This window comes from Hyla sarda, unplaced genomic scaffold (genome assembly GCF_029499605.1).
Source record: "Hyla sarda isolate aHylSar1 unplaced genomic scaffold, aHylSar1.hap1 scaffold_1266, whole genome shotgun sequence".
Classification (NCBI taxonomy): Eukaryota; Metazoa; Chordata; class Amphibia; order Anura; family Hylidae; genus Hyla; species Hyla sarda.
Window position 1 is genome coordinate 1 of NW_026607888.1, and position 16,920 is coordinate 16,920.

Consider the following 16,920-nt stretch of genomic DNA (forward strand, 5'->3'; position numbering starts at 1 on the left):
TATGCCAACACCAGTCACTTTCCTCTCATTATCCCCTGACCACACAGACGGGCCAAGAGTCCATTCAGATCTCAAAGATGAATAATTGATATCATAATCAATGGCACATTCCTGTAAAAATAAAATGTCTGTAGGCAAAGAAGACAAGAAAGAAAATAAAGCAGCCCTCCTCTCTGGGCTCTTCAAACTCCTCACATTGAAGGAGGAGATATTAACACTTGGTAGCTCCTGGGTCATTCATTATCCTCAGACAAAGAACCCCAATCTGTAGGTGGTGACACAAATTCCTCAATATTAACAGGGTCGGATGCTGTTATAACCTTTTGGCAGACAATCTCCACGTTCCCCTCGTCCGCACTAACTCGACCACTCCTTTTGATGTTAAGGCCCTTTTCCTCTTTCCGGTCTCTGCTTTTCCTCTTTCGCCGTTCTTCTACATCCATCTCCTCTGTATCCCTTCTGGGCGGTCCAGGACCCTCAACTTCCATGAGAGGAGAACCCCTCACTTCTGTCTCAGGTCCCACGACCTTCCCCGGGGACACAATGCTTTTGGAGACATGAGCCACAGCAGGTATCACAGGAATTCCGGTAGCAGAAGACTCAGGCATCACTTTCAGGGTGTGGGTCTTAGGCACAGGCACAGCATCCATGGAGCTCTTCCTCATCGAGGGACCAGCCGACGTAGCCACAATATTGGCCCAGGAGCGTTGAGGACAATCCTTAAAAGCGTGTCCTTTCTGCTTACACACATTACACAGAATCTCATTTTGACAGTCCAAAGTGGTGTGGCCTTTTTGGCCACATCTTTTGCAAATAACCACTTCCTCTTTGCAAGATTCTTGTGTATGACCATATTCATGGCATTTCCTGCAATAATACGGCATCCCAGGGTAGAATAAATAGCCACGTTTACGCCCAATTAAAAAATTTGCAGGTGGGCGACACAGACCTCCAATTCCTCTCACATCTTCTCTGAACTTAACAGCAAACTTATGCTTTCCAGTCCAAAAGTCCATTGCATTCATTATTTTATGAGAGTATTTGACTTCCGCACAATATTGGTTTAAAAATAAGACAATGTCTCTTATATCCACGTATGGATCGTGCATAGTAACCACCAGTGGAACATCGCCATTAGAATATAGAGCAATGAAAACAAGTCCTTTCATATCCTCCTCATTGGCAAGCTCCCGAACTTTCTCAAACATATGGTCACATGCAGATGCGGAAGTCAAGGTAAGAATGAAAAGTCCTTTACCTGGGTCTTTTAGGCAAAACACATCTTCTCTCTGAATGTGCAATAAATCCAGCATAATTCTCTTGACAAAAAATTCCAAAGTCATCTTCTCCTTTTTCTCCTCATCCACTTCAATACGGAAGGTGTTCTTAATCCGAGTTTCAGTATGCGCAGCAAACCTAAGGGTCGCCATGGGGGATCGCCTTCCCGTTCTTTGTAAGTCCTCCTCCTATAGCAGCATGAGGCTTAAGACGGCTAAAAAACCGCCGATGCCTCAAGGCCGAAGGTTCGACGAACTCAGAGCCCCTTGACAAGATACAAGATCTTAGCCAAAAGGCCGAGAAGCGATAACCGTGAAAGGGGCGGGCCCAACAAGGTGCCCTTCATGGGCACTATCACTGCTTGCTGTCAGGGAGGCTGCCAGACAATTTTCCATGCACACTCTGGGCTGGGGGGCAGTCAACCACCAGTACACACAGCAGAACCTAAACCCATACCATTATTGCTAAGCAGCAAGACAGGGGCCCATTGCACTCCCACGGGGCCTTTTTAAATGCAATCCATAACCCGGATTTGCCAGGAACCCTTCTTACTCCTCCTACTTGCATGTGACACTGGGCTTAGGATCTGCATAGGAAACACACACACAAGCACACACCTACCTTTGTTGCCTGCAGATGCCTCCTTGGCTGTCCCCAAACGGTATCAAACCAACACCCACGGGAAGCTGTAAGCATAGAGGACATGCCTGCACCCCATTGGACTTACTTGTGTGGGTTAAACCCGGGTTATTTGACAACCTATGGCGGTGATGGTTCTGCTCAGGCAGAGCAGTGCTGATGCTCCTCATAAAGCTGTCGCTGCTTTGAAGGTTCTAGGTGACATCACAAATCCCTATGGTTACATACACAACAAAGCTGGGTTGTTGTTGTTTACACTCTGCAAGGCCTGTGGAAGTGAGTGACATCATAGCACTGTAGTTCTGAGGGTTCTAGATGGATGCAACAATCTCCTGTTGCTTCTATGAAGGCCATAATAGACGACATCACCAAACAGCTCCATAGTCACATACACAGCAAAGGAGAGATGTTGTTTACACCTAGTGATGTCAGTGGTATTGAGTGACATCACAGCACAGTGCTAAGGCTCCTGGGCCTGGACACAGCAGCGGCTGCAATATCTCAACGGAGAATACGTTTATATATATGTGTGTGTGTGCGCGTGTATATATATATATATATATATATATATATATATATATATATTTCTCCGCCGAAATCACTTTTAAACCCATTTCCACCTTTTTTTCCCTTCTCTTCCTCTTACTTTTTTTTCACGTTTTTTTACGTTTTTCTCCTTTTCGCCTCTTTTCTGGGCGTATTATTCTTCTTTTTCTTCTTTTTTTTCGTCTAATGCATACCCCATCAGTGCAGCAATGCTTATTCAATACCGCCAGCAGATGGAGACACTGGGGGATAATTTTCTAAGGATTTATACTGATTTTTCCTGTCTGAATTTGTCGCACAGAAAGTTGCAGGCCAAATATGTGTGACATTTCTGCGACTTTAGCTTCTAGAGCATTTTTACAACATTATACATAGGTGCTGAATACATAAAAAGCGACTGTTCAGCGACAGACAAGTCGCATCGGCTGAAAGTAGGCCAGAATGTCAGTCCATGTTGGAGCAGGTTTAGATACAGTCTAAAGTATAGATCTCAAAGTCTGTGCACAGAATTTAGCAAGGGCCTCGCACCTTCTGATGCATCAGGTAGGTGCACAATAGCATAGCCTAACCCTCTGTACTTTGGTCTATATTGATGCGGGACATAGACAGCCAGCTGATGACCAATCCATTAGTGCAATGGATGGCTGGAAGCATTTGTCTTTGCCTTTGCAATACCACAGAAGCAATGCATGGTCAATGTACAGCAATGACACACCTGTGTGAACAGCCAGGAGACCCCCCCCCATGTTATGTTACATAGTTACATAGTTAGTACGGTCGAAAAAAGACATATGTCCATCAAGTTCAACCAGGGAATTAAGGGGTAGGGGTGTGGCGCGATATTGGGGAAGGGATGAGATTTTATATTTCTTCATAAGCATTAATCTTATTTTGTCAATTAGGAACATTCAGCACCCACCCGCTATCAAGGCAGCTGCCTATCATGTCATGCCCTACCTGCACAGGTGTGCTGGCTACTCAAATGATCCAATTAAGGAGGCCATTTAGTCAGCAGCAGCAGAAGTCCTGTGCCTGGACGCTCCAACAGCGGCCAGACACAAGCAGAAGCAGCAGAAGCAGCAGAAGCAGCAGCAGCACCACCTTTTGTTTTTTGGCTGCAGCAGCAGCAAGGCCCACAGGGCTGGCTAGCTGGCTAGCCAGCAAGCAGGTAGCAATGAAAGTAGGAATCTTTCTTTTTAACCCTGTAAGGGGGTGGTGCACTGTACCCGAAGATACTGCCATATCGGGTCAATGCATAGGGCGACAGAAGCAAGCTTCGAAATCGGCCCCCGTTCTCAAAAATCCATTTAATATATGGTCCCCAGATAGGGGACGTATCAGATATTAAACTGATAAGAACAGATTTTTTTTTTTTTTTTTGATTGAAAGAGCTTTATTTTCCGTTCAGTCATTACAAGTCGTACAATAAATTACAGTCACACAAAGCATGATAGTACAATACACAGCAAAGGTTCCCTAAGCTATACATCGCACACCATGCTACTCTAACATTCAGCTCAATCCTGCAATATAAAGGCACAAGAGATCAAACAAAAACCAAATAATACAATCTGTGATCGGGGTAGGGGTGTGGGCGACTATGTGGGGGTAGGGAGGGGGCGGATCACAGGGCCAAACTGTTGGGCTGTATCTTCAGGGAGACATGGGAGAAGGAGAGGGGTCTTCACTCCTCTTCTTCCTCATCAACGGCCGAGCTGTCCAAGATGGAATAGTCTCTAAGCAGGTTCTTGATGAACCTGCGGCAGTCCCGGACGGACATGTTTTCCCTGTTGATCACGAGGCGGTTCCTGGCAAGCCACACTGCGTCCTTAAAACAGTTCATAAGGCGCCAGGCCTCCTGGATGGCCTCCACGTCGTGGGTCCCAGGGAACAGGCCGTAAAGCACCGAATGGTACGATAGGCAGCTCCTGGGCACTGAGTCTCTGAGTTCCTGTTCTAGGGCGTCCAACAGACCCTGTGCAAAGGGGCACTGCCAAAACACGTGGAAAGATGTTTCCTCCACGTAGGGGCAACGGGGGCAGTACCGGGTCTTGCACAGGTTGCGGGCATGCATGAATGACCTGAGAGAGAGACCTCCCATGACGGCCATCCACGACAAGTCCTTGTGTCCATTGGTAAGCCGCTTTGAGGCCACATTGTTCCAAACTGTCTCAGCAGTGGCTGCGGGGAGTCCCGGAACCAGCTCGGTCGAGTCCTTAGCTCGGATGAGCTTGTGGATTGTCTTTGGCTTCCATAGGTCTGGTTTCAGTCCTTCCAGCTGGTGCTCCCTCACAAACCGGACAACATCCCCATAGAACCAGGGAGTGCTCCAGTTGTAAGGGATGGAGCTGTCCCACTTGTCCCAGCCCAGCTGTCTCCAGAGGGGCATGAGAAGCAAGCGAGACATGGACCTGCCCGCTGAGCCAGTCTTTTCTACAAGAGTCCGCTGCACCGTGACACATGCAAAGGAGGCCCTCAGCAGAGCGGGGATGTCGGGTATTCCCTTCCCACCCTTGCGGGGTTCCTTGTACATCACGGTCCTCTTGACTCTGTCCATTTTGCCCCAGACGAAGCCAAACACTGTCCGGGTGATGGCCTTGCAAACGGTGGTATGGGGAGGCCAGGCCTGTGCGGTATATTGGAGCACAGGCAAAACTTCACTCCGCAGGACAAGTGCCTTGCCTTCCATCGTGAGCTTTCTGGAGCTCCACAGTCCGATCTTCGAGTTTATCCTTCCTAGTCGGTCTTGCCAAGACTTAAGGGCCGCTCCTTCCTTCCCGAACCAGACTCCAAGAATTTGAATGAAGTCCGGCTTGACAGCAAAGGGGAAGGGGGCGGAAGAAGCCAGGTGCCATTCCCCGAAGAGCATGGCCTCCGACTTCCCGCAGTTGACTTTTGCCCCCGAAGCTCTGCCGAAGTCCTCGCAGGTCTGGACGAGTGCAGTCACCGAACGCTGGTCAGCGCAGAAGACGGTCACGTCGTCCATGTAGAGCGAGCACTTGACCTCGTGGCGATCTGGTCCTGGTGCGGTGATCCCTCTGATCTCTCCATTCTGCCGGATAGTCTCAGCGAAGAGCTCTATAACACAAACAAAAAGGAGAGGTGAAAGAGGGCAGCCTTGTCTAACCCCTGAAAGAATAGGAAAGGGGTCAGTCTTCCAGCCGTTCACCAACACCGTGCTGTAAATGTCAAAATACATAACGTTAACAAAAGAGCAAAACATCTTCCCCAGACCCAGCCTGCGCAAAACCCTGTCCATGAATGCGTGGGAGACACGGTCGAACGCCTTCTCCTGATCTAAGCTGACCAGGGCGGCGCGGCCCCCGCGGTCCTGGATGTAATGGACCGTGTCTCTCACAAGGGCAAGGCTGTCGGCAATCCTGCGGCCAGGAATGCTGCAGGTCTGGTCCGGATGGACGATTTGCCCCATGACAGGTTTCAGCCTGTTGGCCAGCACCTTGGCGAGGATCTTGTAGTCCACGTTCAGGAGAGAGATGGGACGCCAGTTTTTCAGGTCACATCTCTCCCCCTTCCGCTTATACAAGATCGTGATCATCCCTTCCCTCAACGACGGAGGCATTCTGCCCCCCACCACCACCTCCTTGTACACCTCCAACAGGTCCGGACAGATCAGGTCACCCAGCGCTACGTAGAGCTCGGCCGGGAGACCGTCACTGCCCGGGGTCCTGCCGGGCTTAAAGGATTTAGCGGCAGAGAGCAGCTCCCCCACCGTCAAGGGATCGTCCATAGCCGCCGCACCTGCGGGATCAACAACGTTAGTGACACCTGACAGGAACCTCTCGGCGGCTTCGGGGTCGGATGACTTGGGGGCGTAGAGGTTGCTGTAGAAGTCGTGGACGACCCCCATCACTTCCTCCTTGCCGCTCCTCATGTGTCCGGTCTCATCTCGTAGCTCAGTCAGGGGGGTGTGGCCGGCATGGAGCTTCCTGAAAAAGAAAGAGTTACATTTCTCACCCTTCTCCAGGTTCTCCACCTTGGAACGAAAGACGATTCGCTTGGATTCCTCCTCAAAGTGCCTTTTCAAGCTCTTTTTGGTCTCCTCCAGCTCCTCCCTGACGTCCCAGCCACACTGGAGCAGGTCCTGCAGGGACCGCAGCTCGCGCTGCAGTTTCCTCAAGTCCCACTTCTTCGCACACGCCTGTTGTCTGCCTTTTGCCTGAAAGAAACAACGGAATTCGACTTTAACATATTCCCACCAATCGCTGATGCACTTGAACAGACATTTGTCATTTCGCCATACAAGGTAAGCATCCCTAAGTTCCTCCATGACCTCCCTCTGCTCCAACAGGGCACAATTCAACTTCCAGGAGCCCGGGCCAGGTGGGAATCCATGGCCCAGAGTCCCCCGGAATCGAATGGCCCTGTGGTCAGAGAAGAAGCAGGGGACCATAGAGTACGACACCTTTCTGACTGCTCTCGAAGTGAAGATGAAGTCTATCCGAGAACGGAGCGAGCCATCGGGGCGGCTCCACGTATAGTTTACGGAGCCGTTCCCGATGGACCCGACAACGTCCTGCAAGGATGCCTCCGTCACCATCTCAATCAGCAGTTTAGACGTCACGTCCAGGTTGGCGGATGTGCCAGAACTGCGCCCGTCCACCTCAATGGGGCAGTTGAAGTCACCACCCAACACTACTGCTCTAGTGGTGGCGAGTTCAGCCCGCAGGGCCTGGAGAACCTCCAGTCGGACATCCCTCTCAGGGGAGGCATACACGTTGATGAGCCGCACGGGCTCACCCGCCCAGGAACCGTCTGCGACAAGAAGTCTGCCACAGACGAGCTCCCGGACGGAATCAAGTGCAAAGTTACCTCCCCTGATCAGGATGGCCACCCCCGCAGACCTATTGTCGCCCCCACCAGACCAGTAGGAAGGGCCGTGAGGCCACTGCCTGGCCAGATGGTTGTAAGACCTAGAAGCAGACAAAGCACATTCCTGCAACATGTAAACATCACACCTCTGGGAATCTAAGAACGTAAGAACAGTCTGAAATCTAAACCAAGCTCTAATACTCCTCACATTAATGCAGAAGATGTTGAGATCAGCCATGGGAATAAAAAGAGAGGTTAGTTCTGATACTAGTTACCAGTCTGGTCGGACGGGTCCTCTTCTCTGGCGCCTGTCGGCTCTTGTGGCTTCTCGTAGCGCCCTTCCAAGAACTCGTCGTAGACCGTGTTGGACGGAGTGTCCAGGATTTTCTTAACCTCTGGGTCCTGCAGCAGCTCCTCCATAGATTGAGCTTGGACTGGCTCTGCTTGGACCTGCTCCACTTGGGCCTGCTCCATCACCTCTTCTTCTTCTGAAGCCTCAAGGCTCTCGCAGACCTGCTCCATCTCCTCCTCCTCATCTGAAGCTTGAGGGGTCTCGCAGGTCTCGATTATCTTTCTTTTGTGGGACTCTTCTGATACGTTGTCCCTTCCTTTCCTCTTCCTCTGTATGGTACCTGGGGGAGGAAGCACAGGAAAGTCCTCCGAAGGGCGGGCACCAGCAGCTGGAGGGGGGTTAGGTGCTGCTGGGCCAGGAGAGAAAGGAGGCTGGGTGGGGCGGGGGGCAGGAGAGAGTGCCCGGGCAGGGGAGGACGGGGCAGGGGTGGGCCGGGCAGGGGAGGACGGGGCAGGGGTGGGCCGGGCAGGGGAGGACGGGGCAGGGGTGGGCCGGGGTGGGGTACGGGGGGCAGGGGTGGGCCGGGGTGGGGTACGGGGGGCAGGGGTGGGGCGGGATGGGGCAGGAGGGGCAGGGGTGGGACGGGATGGGGCAGGGGTGGGACGGGATGGGGCAGGGGTGGGACGGGATGGGGCAGGGGTGGGGGTGGGGCGGGATGGGGCAGGAGATGGGGCGGGAGGGGTAGGGGATGGGGCGGAAGGGGCAGGGGAGGGGCGGGACGGGGCAGGGGTGGTGGCTTTCGCCTTCTTACCCTCCTTGGTCGGCTTGGCCATCCGTGGTGTTGGCTCCGGAGCTGGGGCTGGCTTCGGTGCTCTCGCTGCCACAGATGCCCATGTTCTCTCCCTCTGGGGGCAGTCCTTGTAGCTGTGGGCTGCCAGTCCGCAGAGGTTGCAGGTCTTGCTCTTGGGGCAGTCCTTGGTCGTGTGACCTGTCACACGGCAATACCTGCAGGCATCCTCCGTACAGTCCTTGCCCTCGTGGCCCATCTTGCCACATCTCCTGCAGGTCTGCGGCATGTCCGGGTAGAAGATAAGTCCTGCGGGGTTGCCCAAGGAAAATGTCGTTGGCAGGTGCTGTAGTCCGTCTGGAGAAGCAGGGTTCTTGTTGAGTCTGACGACCACAGACCACTTGCAGGTCCAGTATCCGAGTGAGTTCAGGATGCGGGTGGGCTCCCTCACCACGGTGCAGAAGCGCTTCAGGAAGGTCGAGATGTCCGTGCCTGGGGTGTGTGGGTTCCGCATTGAGACCGTCACCCGCCTCTCCTCTCTTTGAATAAGGCAGTTGCCCACAAAGCGAGAGAAAGGGGATTCGGGACTCGCCGCTTTCACCACCTCCCAGTATCTTCTACAGGTCCCAATGGTGGCAAAGGTGATGTAGAAGATTCCCGAAAAGAAGGTTACTATTCCCAGGGTGTCAGCCGTGGGGAAGCCTTGATCCGCCAGCATCTTCTTGCAGAACACGTCGTGGGACATGTCCGGCACCCTTCCGTCCACGGGCTTGAGCTTCAAGGCAACAGTCTGCCTCATCCAGGGCTCCAGGGTTGGAGCTTCCAGGTTAGGAATTCTGCCGCCCTTCTGCCTTGCCGTGGTGGAGGTTGAAGCTTGCTGTGGTTGGGGCTGGACCTCCAGGCCTTGCCCTGCAGCCTCCTGGGTGGACTTGCTGGTTGAGGCCATGGCTTCTTCCAGCAGGCTCTTTTCCGCTTCCTTGCTTGCTTGTGGAGAGAGGCTTCGCAAAGTCTTCTTTCCCGGGTGGGAGGAGCTATGCAGATCCGGTCCCAGTGGGAGGAGCTATGCAAATCCTTCTCCAGAGGCAGCGAGTTTCTTCGAAAAGATTCTGCGCCGCCTTCCTCTTCGCCGCTGTTCCGGAATTCACCGCCGATTCCCTTCTTCCAGGTTCTTCGTCGGCTTCTTCCGGAGCTGCAGTCTTCAAGAACTTCTCCTTCTTCAGATGTTCCGAGGCAGGCAGGAGACGATCTTCAGGTGGTATGCTCTAGAGAAATGCGGTTCTAATAAGAACGAAAAGTACTGCAATCGTACTACGCAAAATCTCTACCACAATGCTTGGAGTTCTTCAGACCTTAGTGATCATGGTATCTCCCCTGCCAGGTAAGTAAGAACAGATTTTTTTTTTTTTTTTTTATCTAAAGCCGAGGAACGTGCTTTCGATTCACCCAAAGTGCAAGAAAAAGTGCAAACGTGTTACACTAAAAAAAACGTGCACAAAGGATGCGGTCTATCGCAAGCCCTTCTCCGATAGGAGAGAGGCCCCCCAACAAACCTTACCCTTCGCCTCCGGACCAAAAGGTACCTGCGAGGTTCCAGGTTCGATGTCCCTTTTCGCCGAAGCTACTAGGAGACCACAAATGCTCCCGGCATCCCCCTTGGCGTTAGCCAAGGTATCTGCCCGCAGAGCCGATTACGGTAGGTACCCTGCGAAGCAGGAGTACCCGGGGTGTTTGCAGGGAGGTGCGGAACCTAATGGCCACACACACCTCCCCTAGACCGCCAGGAGGGACACCCAGAAGGGCTACCGCATCCTGACAAATCCTGTGAACACACAACACGCAAAAAGTGACACAGTGAGACAAAAAATAAATAAATAAGTGAATGTGTGCAGATATACTGCCCGGACATCCGGCCGGATCTATAAAAATTTCTCTGATCCTAGCCAGAAGGCCGGGAATCAAGAGGTGAGTGCCACAAGGTGAAGAGATTATGGTGCCCGTGCTTCAACTCAGTGAGCCTATTCTCCCAGTGAGTTTCGGCACCTCGGGGTCACCACTCCCCGAGGCACAAAAGTACCTCGGCTCTAGACCCTCTCAGCCTCATGGCGAGACCCGGAGGGAACAGGTCACATCGGGGCAGCCGTCGAGCTGATTCCTCAGAACCAGCCCCGGAAAGCCCTGGTACACCTGCATCCTCCATGCAGCACCCATCCCCACCAGCATGAAAACTGATAAGAACAGATACTACACTTGATCTTAGCCAAAAGGCCGAGAAGCGATAACCGTGAAAGGGGCGGGCCCAACAAGGTGCCCTTCATGGGCACTATCACTGCTTGCTGTCAGGGAGGCTGCCAGACAATTTTCCATGCACACTCTGGGCTGGGGGGCAGTCAACCACCAGTACACACAGCAGAACCTAAACCCATACCATTATTGCTAAGCAGCAAGACAGGGGCCCATTGCACTCCCACGGGGCCTTTTTAAATGCAATCCATAACCCGGATTTGCCAGGAACCCTTCTTACTCCTCCTACTTGCATGTGACACTGGGCTTAGGATCTGCATAGGAAACACACACACAAGCACACACCTACCTTTGTTGCCTGCAGATGCCTCCTTGGCTGTCCCCAAACGGTATCAAACCAACACCCACGGGAAGCTGTAAGCATAGAGGACATGCCTGCACCCCATTGGACTTACCTGTGTGGGTTAAACCCGGGTTATTTGACAACCTATGGCGGTGATGGTTCTGCTCAGGCAGAGCAGTGCTGATGCTCCTCATAAAGCTGTCGCTGCTGTGAAGGTTCTAGGTGACATCACAAATCCCTATGGTTACATACACAACAAAGCTGGGTTGTTGTTGTTTACACTCTGCAAGGCCTGTGGAAGTGAGTGACATCATAGCACTGTAGTTCTGAGGGTTCTAGATGGATGCAACAATCTCCTGTTGCTTCTATGAAGGCCATAATAGACGACATCACCAAACAGCTCCATAGTCACATACACAGCAAAGGAGAGATGTTGTTTACACCTAGTGATGTCAGTGGTATTGAGTGACATCACAGCACAGTGCTAAGGCTCCTGGGCCTGGACACAGCAGCGGCTGCAATATCTCAACGGGGAATACGTTTATATATATGTGTGTGTGTGCGCGTATATATATATATATATATATATATATATATATATATATATATTTCTCCGCCGAAATCACTTTTAAACCCATTTCCACCTTTTTTTCCCTTCTCTTCCTCTTACTTTTTTTTCACGTTTTTTTACGTTTTTCTCCTTTTCGCCTCTTTTCTGGGCGTATTATTCTTCTTTTTCTTCTTTTTTTTCGTCTAATGCATACCCCATCAGTGCAGCAATGCTTATTCAATACCGCCAGCAGATGGAGACACTGGGGGATAATTTTCTAAGGATTTATACTGATTTTTCCTGTCTGAATTTGTCGCACAGAAAGTTGCAGGCCAAATATGTGTGACATTTCTGCGACTTTAGCTTCTAGAGCATTTTTACAACATTATACATAGGTGCTGAATACATAAAAAGCGACTGTTCAGCGACAGACAAGTCGCATCGGCTGAAAGTAGGCCAGAATGTCAGTCCATATTGGAGCAGGTTTAGAAACAGTCTAAAGTATAGATCTCAAAGTCTGTGCACAGAATTTAGCAAGGGCCTCGCACCTTCTGATGCATCAGGTAGGTGCACAATAGCATAGCCTAACCCTCTGTACTTTGGTCTATATTGATGCGGGACATAGACAGCCAGCTGATGACCAATCCATTAGTGCAATGGATGGCTGGAAGCATTTGTCTTTGCCTTTGCAATACCACAGAAGCAATGCATGGTCAATGTACAGCAATGACACACCTGTGTGAACAGCCAGGAGACCCCCCCCCCCCCCATGTTATGTTACATAGTTACATAGTTAGTACGGTCGAAAAAAGACATATGTCCATCAAGTTCAACCAGGGAATTAAGGGGTAGGGGTGTGGCGCGATATTGGGGAAGGGATGAGATTTTATATTTCTTCATAAGCATTAATCTTATTTTGTCAATTAGGAACATTCAGCACCCACCCGCTATCAAGGCAGCTGCCTATCATGTCATGCCCTACCTGCACAGGTGTGCTGGCTACTCAAATGATCCAATTAAGGAGGCCATTTAGTCAGCAGCAGCAGAAGTCCTGTGCCTGGACGCTCCAACAGCGGCCAGACACAAGCAGAAGCAGAAGCAGCAGAAGCAGCAGCAGCACCACCTTTTGTTTTTTGGCTGCAGCAGCAGCAAGGCCCACAGGGCTGGCTAGCTGGCTAGCCAGCAAGCAGGTAGCAATGAAAGTAGGAATCTTTCTTTTTAACCCTGTAAGGGGGTGGTGCACTGTACCCGAAGATACTGCCATATCGGGTCAATGCATAGGGCGACGGAAGCAAGCTTCGAAATCGGCCCCCGTTCTCAAAAATCCATTTAATATATGGTCCCCAGATAGGGGACGTATCAGATATTAAACTGATAAGAACAGATTTTTTTTTTTTTTTTTTCCTCAGTTACAGACTATTGTTTGGACGATCATCAGGTCACCTACCAAGACTCGTCACTTAAAACAATATCTGAAAAAACATCATACGGAAAAAACTAACTAAGGGAACCGAGTGCCAAGAAAAAGTGACCAAACAACAAAACAAAAAAACATGTCAAAAACAATCACAGAAATTGGTCAAAAACTTACAGCTTTCTCCTTTACGTACTTCTTATAAATGTTTCCATCGTGTATGCATCCAGATTTTCTCCGCTTCTTCTTCACCAATTCTCTTTTTGTCCAGTAGAAAGATAGTAAAAATCCTTCCTAAAAACAATCTTTTCAATTCCCTCGGAGAAATAACAACATTTTTAAAAACAAGCAAATTGCGTGAGTCCCATAAAACCTCTTTAAAAACAGAAAAAAGAATCCAATTAGTACGTGTATCTTCCTTTTTACTAAGATCTTGACCAATAAAAACTTTCTCAAAAGAAAAACTGTTATATCCAGTGAGTTGGATTAAAAACTTCTTTAAAAACATAAAAAATTCTTTTGCATAAAAACAGTCCCAATAAAGGTGCACTAAGTCTTCTCTACCTCCACAACCCTCTCTTGGGCATCTGTCACTTATTCTCAAACCTCTTCCATTTAAAAAAGATCGGGTTGGGAGGCAGCCATGAAAGGACATCCAACTAACGTCTTTTTGTCTGTTTGATAGTCCAATAACTTTAAAAAACTTCCAAATCTTCACAGACTGAGCATTAGTGCAGAATGGTACTTCATATAATGTCTCATTTTTCCTTATTTCTTGTTCTATTTTATTTTTATCAGGTTCACCTAAAGAGCTCAAACCAAATTGATCATTGAAAGACCTGAGGAGCACATAGAAGGTAGGTATCACATGTGCTATGGGTCTCCTCAAATCCCTCTCACACCAGCCCCATTTGGAAAACAACCATCCTGCAAGGTATTTACTCATGTCTGCCGCCCTATTATTGCACTGTATCAATTTAAAAATTAAAAGAAAATAGTGCACCTTTAAAAACAGATCAATGTTTGGAAAGTTATATCCGCCCAAATTCATACTCTTCATCACTTCTTCTCTTCTCATTTTCTCCATCTTAGACCCCCAGAAGAACACAAAAAGCTTCCTTGTGACTCTCCTAGTCCATAACTTCCCTGGAGGAAGCACCATAGCCGTATACAAGAGAAGCGGTAGGATTACAGACTTAATGATAAGAACTTTCCCTTTAAGTGACAAGTTCCTTAACCTCCAGAAGGATAGCTTCTTCTCAATTTTACTGTCCAAAGTCTCATAACTTTTCTTTCCTTTGAGGTCTTTATCAAATATCACTCCTAGCACTTCAATGTCTTCTTTTTCCTTAACACCATCCACTACTATATTCTCTTGGTTCCCAAAACTGCATAATTGGCACTTCCCCCAGTTCACATTCATCCCAGCCACACAACAAAAAATCCTCACATGCAAATTTACTCTGTTGAGATCTGCTTGGGATGTACAAGTAAAAACCACATCGTCCATATAACTTAAAACCTTTAACTTACTACCATCACTACCTGGAATAAAAACACCACTCACACATTTATCTTTCTGCACATTCTTCAACAGGCCCTCTATAACGCATATAAACAGAATTGGGGAGAGTGGGCATCCCTGTCTGACTCCAGACAAGACATTAAAAGCAGGCCCCACATGCCCATTTACTAAAATCTGACTTGTCACCCCATGATAAAAACTCATAATAACAGATAATAACTTTTCTGGAATACCTAAGTGTTTTAAAGCAATGAACATAAAATCATGTGCAACCTTATCATAAGCCTTTTCGAAATCTATGGACTCAACAAACAGTGCATTCTTGTTAAAGTTACTGTAATAAATAGAGTCTCTTAAAAGCAATAAATTATCTGTTATTTTTCTTTTCGGTACTGCACAAACTTGGTATTCTCCCACAAGGTGGTCCACTACATCACTCAGTCTATTAGCCACAATCTTAGCAATTATCTTGTAGTCACAATTTAATAAAGTTATAGGTCTCCAATTTTTAAGATCTCTGCCATCACCTTTTTTATGAATTAATGTTATGACCCCTTTCTTCATAGATTCAGCTAAAACACCTGAGTTAAAAACATATTGCACCACCCGTGTAAACTCTTTACTTAAAATATTCCAGAACGCGGAATAAAACTCAGTGGGGAGACCATCACAGCCTGGTGTCTTCCCTTTGGCCATCTTATCCAGGGCCTGCTTGATCTCCCCTTCACTAACATCATCAATCAAAAAATCTACTTTTTCAACAGGAACATTATTCTCCAAAATATTACAATAATCATTCATCTCCGTCTCACTGGCTCTGCTCTTATTACTAAAGAGTGTCTCATAAAATCTGCCAATCTCCTTCACCATCTCCTCTCCAAAAACTTCCCCCGTAGGGGTAAAAACAGATTTAAAAACACCTTTAGCATTAAAACATTTTTTAAAGAAATACCGTGTACACTGCTCATTTTCTTCTAGGTGCTGCACTTTAGACTTATATACAATATTCCTTCCCTTTTCCAACAACCTTTTTTTCATCTCCCCCTTCACCTTAACAATCTCATCCTCCACCTCCACACCAACACGTTTAAACTTATAGAGAGTCTCTAACCGGGATACAAGCCTTTCATCACTCCTCCTCTTCTCTTGTGCTCTCTTTATGCAAAACATCTTAAAGAAATTAGAAAACTCTCCTTTAGCCCATTCCCACCACACTAAGACATTACTAAAATCAGGTTGTTTAGAAACACAGGATAAAAAGACATGATTAAAACCAGCCATTACTTCCTCATCTTCCAATAGACTTACATTTAATTTCCAGAGCCCCCTCCCAAAATGAAGGGACTCTGTGACACTTATCTCAGCCAACACCATCTTGTGGTCTGAGAAAGTTGACATCATTTGATTGCACCGGACCACCTTAATCCCATCAGAGACCAGGATGTAATCGATCCGGGATTTACAGCGGCCACTATCTGATATGTACGTATATCTTTCATCAGTGCTAACCATCAGTCCAACATCAGTAAAATGCAAGTCTTGAATAATTTGATTTAAAACATTGGAAGTAATATCAGTTCTAACCTCAGCAGAGCTCTCACGATCATTGACGGATCTAATGCAGTTAAAATCGCCAACAATAATAGTATCTTCACGACCAGGGATAAAAAACTTAAGGGACTCTAAAAAAGACAAACGTGCTTGTTTTTCTGCTGGAGCATACACATTAAAAATTCTCATCCTCTGGCCCAAAACCTCAAAAATTAAAACAATACAACGACCAGGTACTAAAGTTTGGCAATTTAAAACTTTAATGTCCCTGTTTCGCAATAAAATCCCAACACCTTCATTTTTGTTTTCTGCACATGTGGACCAGAAGGACTGCCCACACTTCCACTCATTTGCATAAGGTGCTGACTTTATTGCACACTCCTGTAAACATATCACATCACTTCTAACATTCTCAAGAATATCAAAAATTGCAGCTCTCCTAATTTCAGACTCAATACTTCTTACATTAATAGTTGTTACAACCAAAGTCATAATAACTAGGAAAAGAAAACCAAATGCTTTAAAATCCATCTTAACTTAGAAATTAACATTTTGGCCTTCAACTTTCCTATGTAAACTTGCAAAACAATCAGGCGACCCTATGTTAGAGTCCCTGTCTATTTCATTATCACTACCAAGAACAAGGGCTTCCTGATCCTCAGACCAGCTCCCTGTCTTACACCTTTTATTCACAACCTGCACATCCTCATCTTCCTCCTCCTCTTCTTCCTTACTGCGAGAAACTCTCTGACCAGGTGTTAGAGATCTCTGAGATGACCCAACAACTTCCATTCCCTCCTCCTCCCCCACAATTGGGTTTGGACATTCAATATCATCCATAGCCTCTTCACTAGAAAGAACATCACCATACACTGTCTCAATTTTCTCCACCACTTTCACTTTTTTTGCTTTTTTCTTTTTCAC

The 16,920-nt window shown here is 48.0% G+C and overlaps 2 non-coding genes and 1 pseudogene across 2 annotated transcripts; all 3 read right to left on the minus strand.

Annotated features, from left to right (window-relative positions):
• Nucleotides 1–3,673: 3,673 nt before the first annotated feature.
• Nucleotides 3,674–3,858, minus strand: LOC130304189 (U2 spliceosomal RNA). Its single transcript, XR_008853988.1, has one exon. It is a non-coding gene; the product is annotated as a U2 spliceosomal RNA (small nuclear RNA).
• A 6,631-nt stretch (nt 3,859–10,489) lies between these two features.
• LOC130304202 (U2 spliceosomal RNA) lies at nt 10,490–10,649 on the minus strand (annotated as a pseudogene).
• Nucleotides 10,650–12,738: 2,089 nt separating this feature from the next.
• LOC130304196 (U2 spliceosomal RNA) lies at nt 12,739–12,926 on the minus strand. Its single transcript, XR_008853994.1, has one exon. It is a non-coding gene; the product is annotated as a U2 spliceosomal RNA (small nuclear RNA).
• Between the last annotated feature and the right edge of the window lie 3,994 nt (nt 12,927–16,920).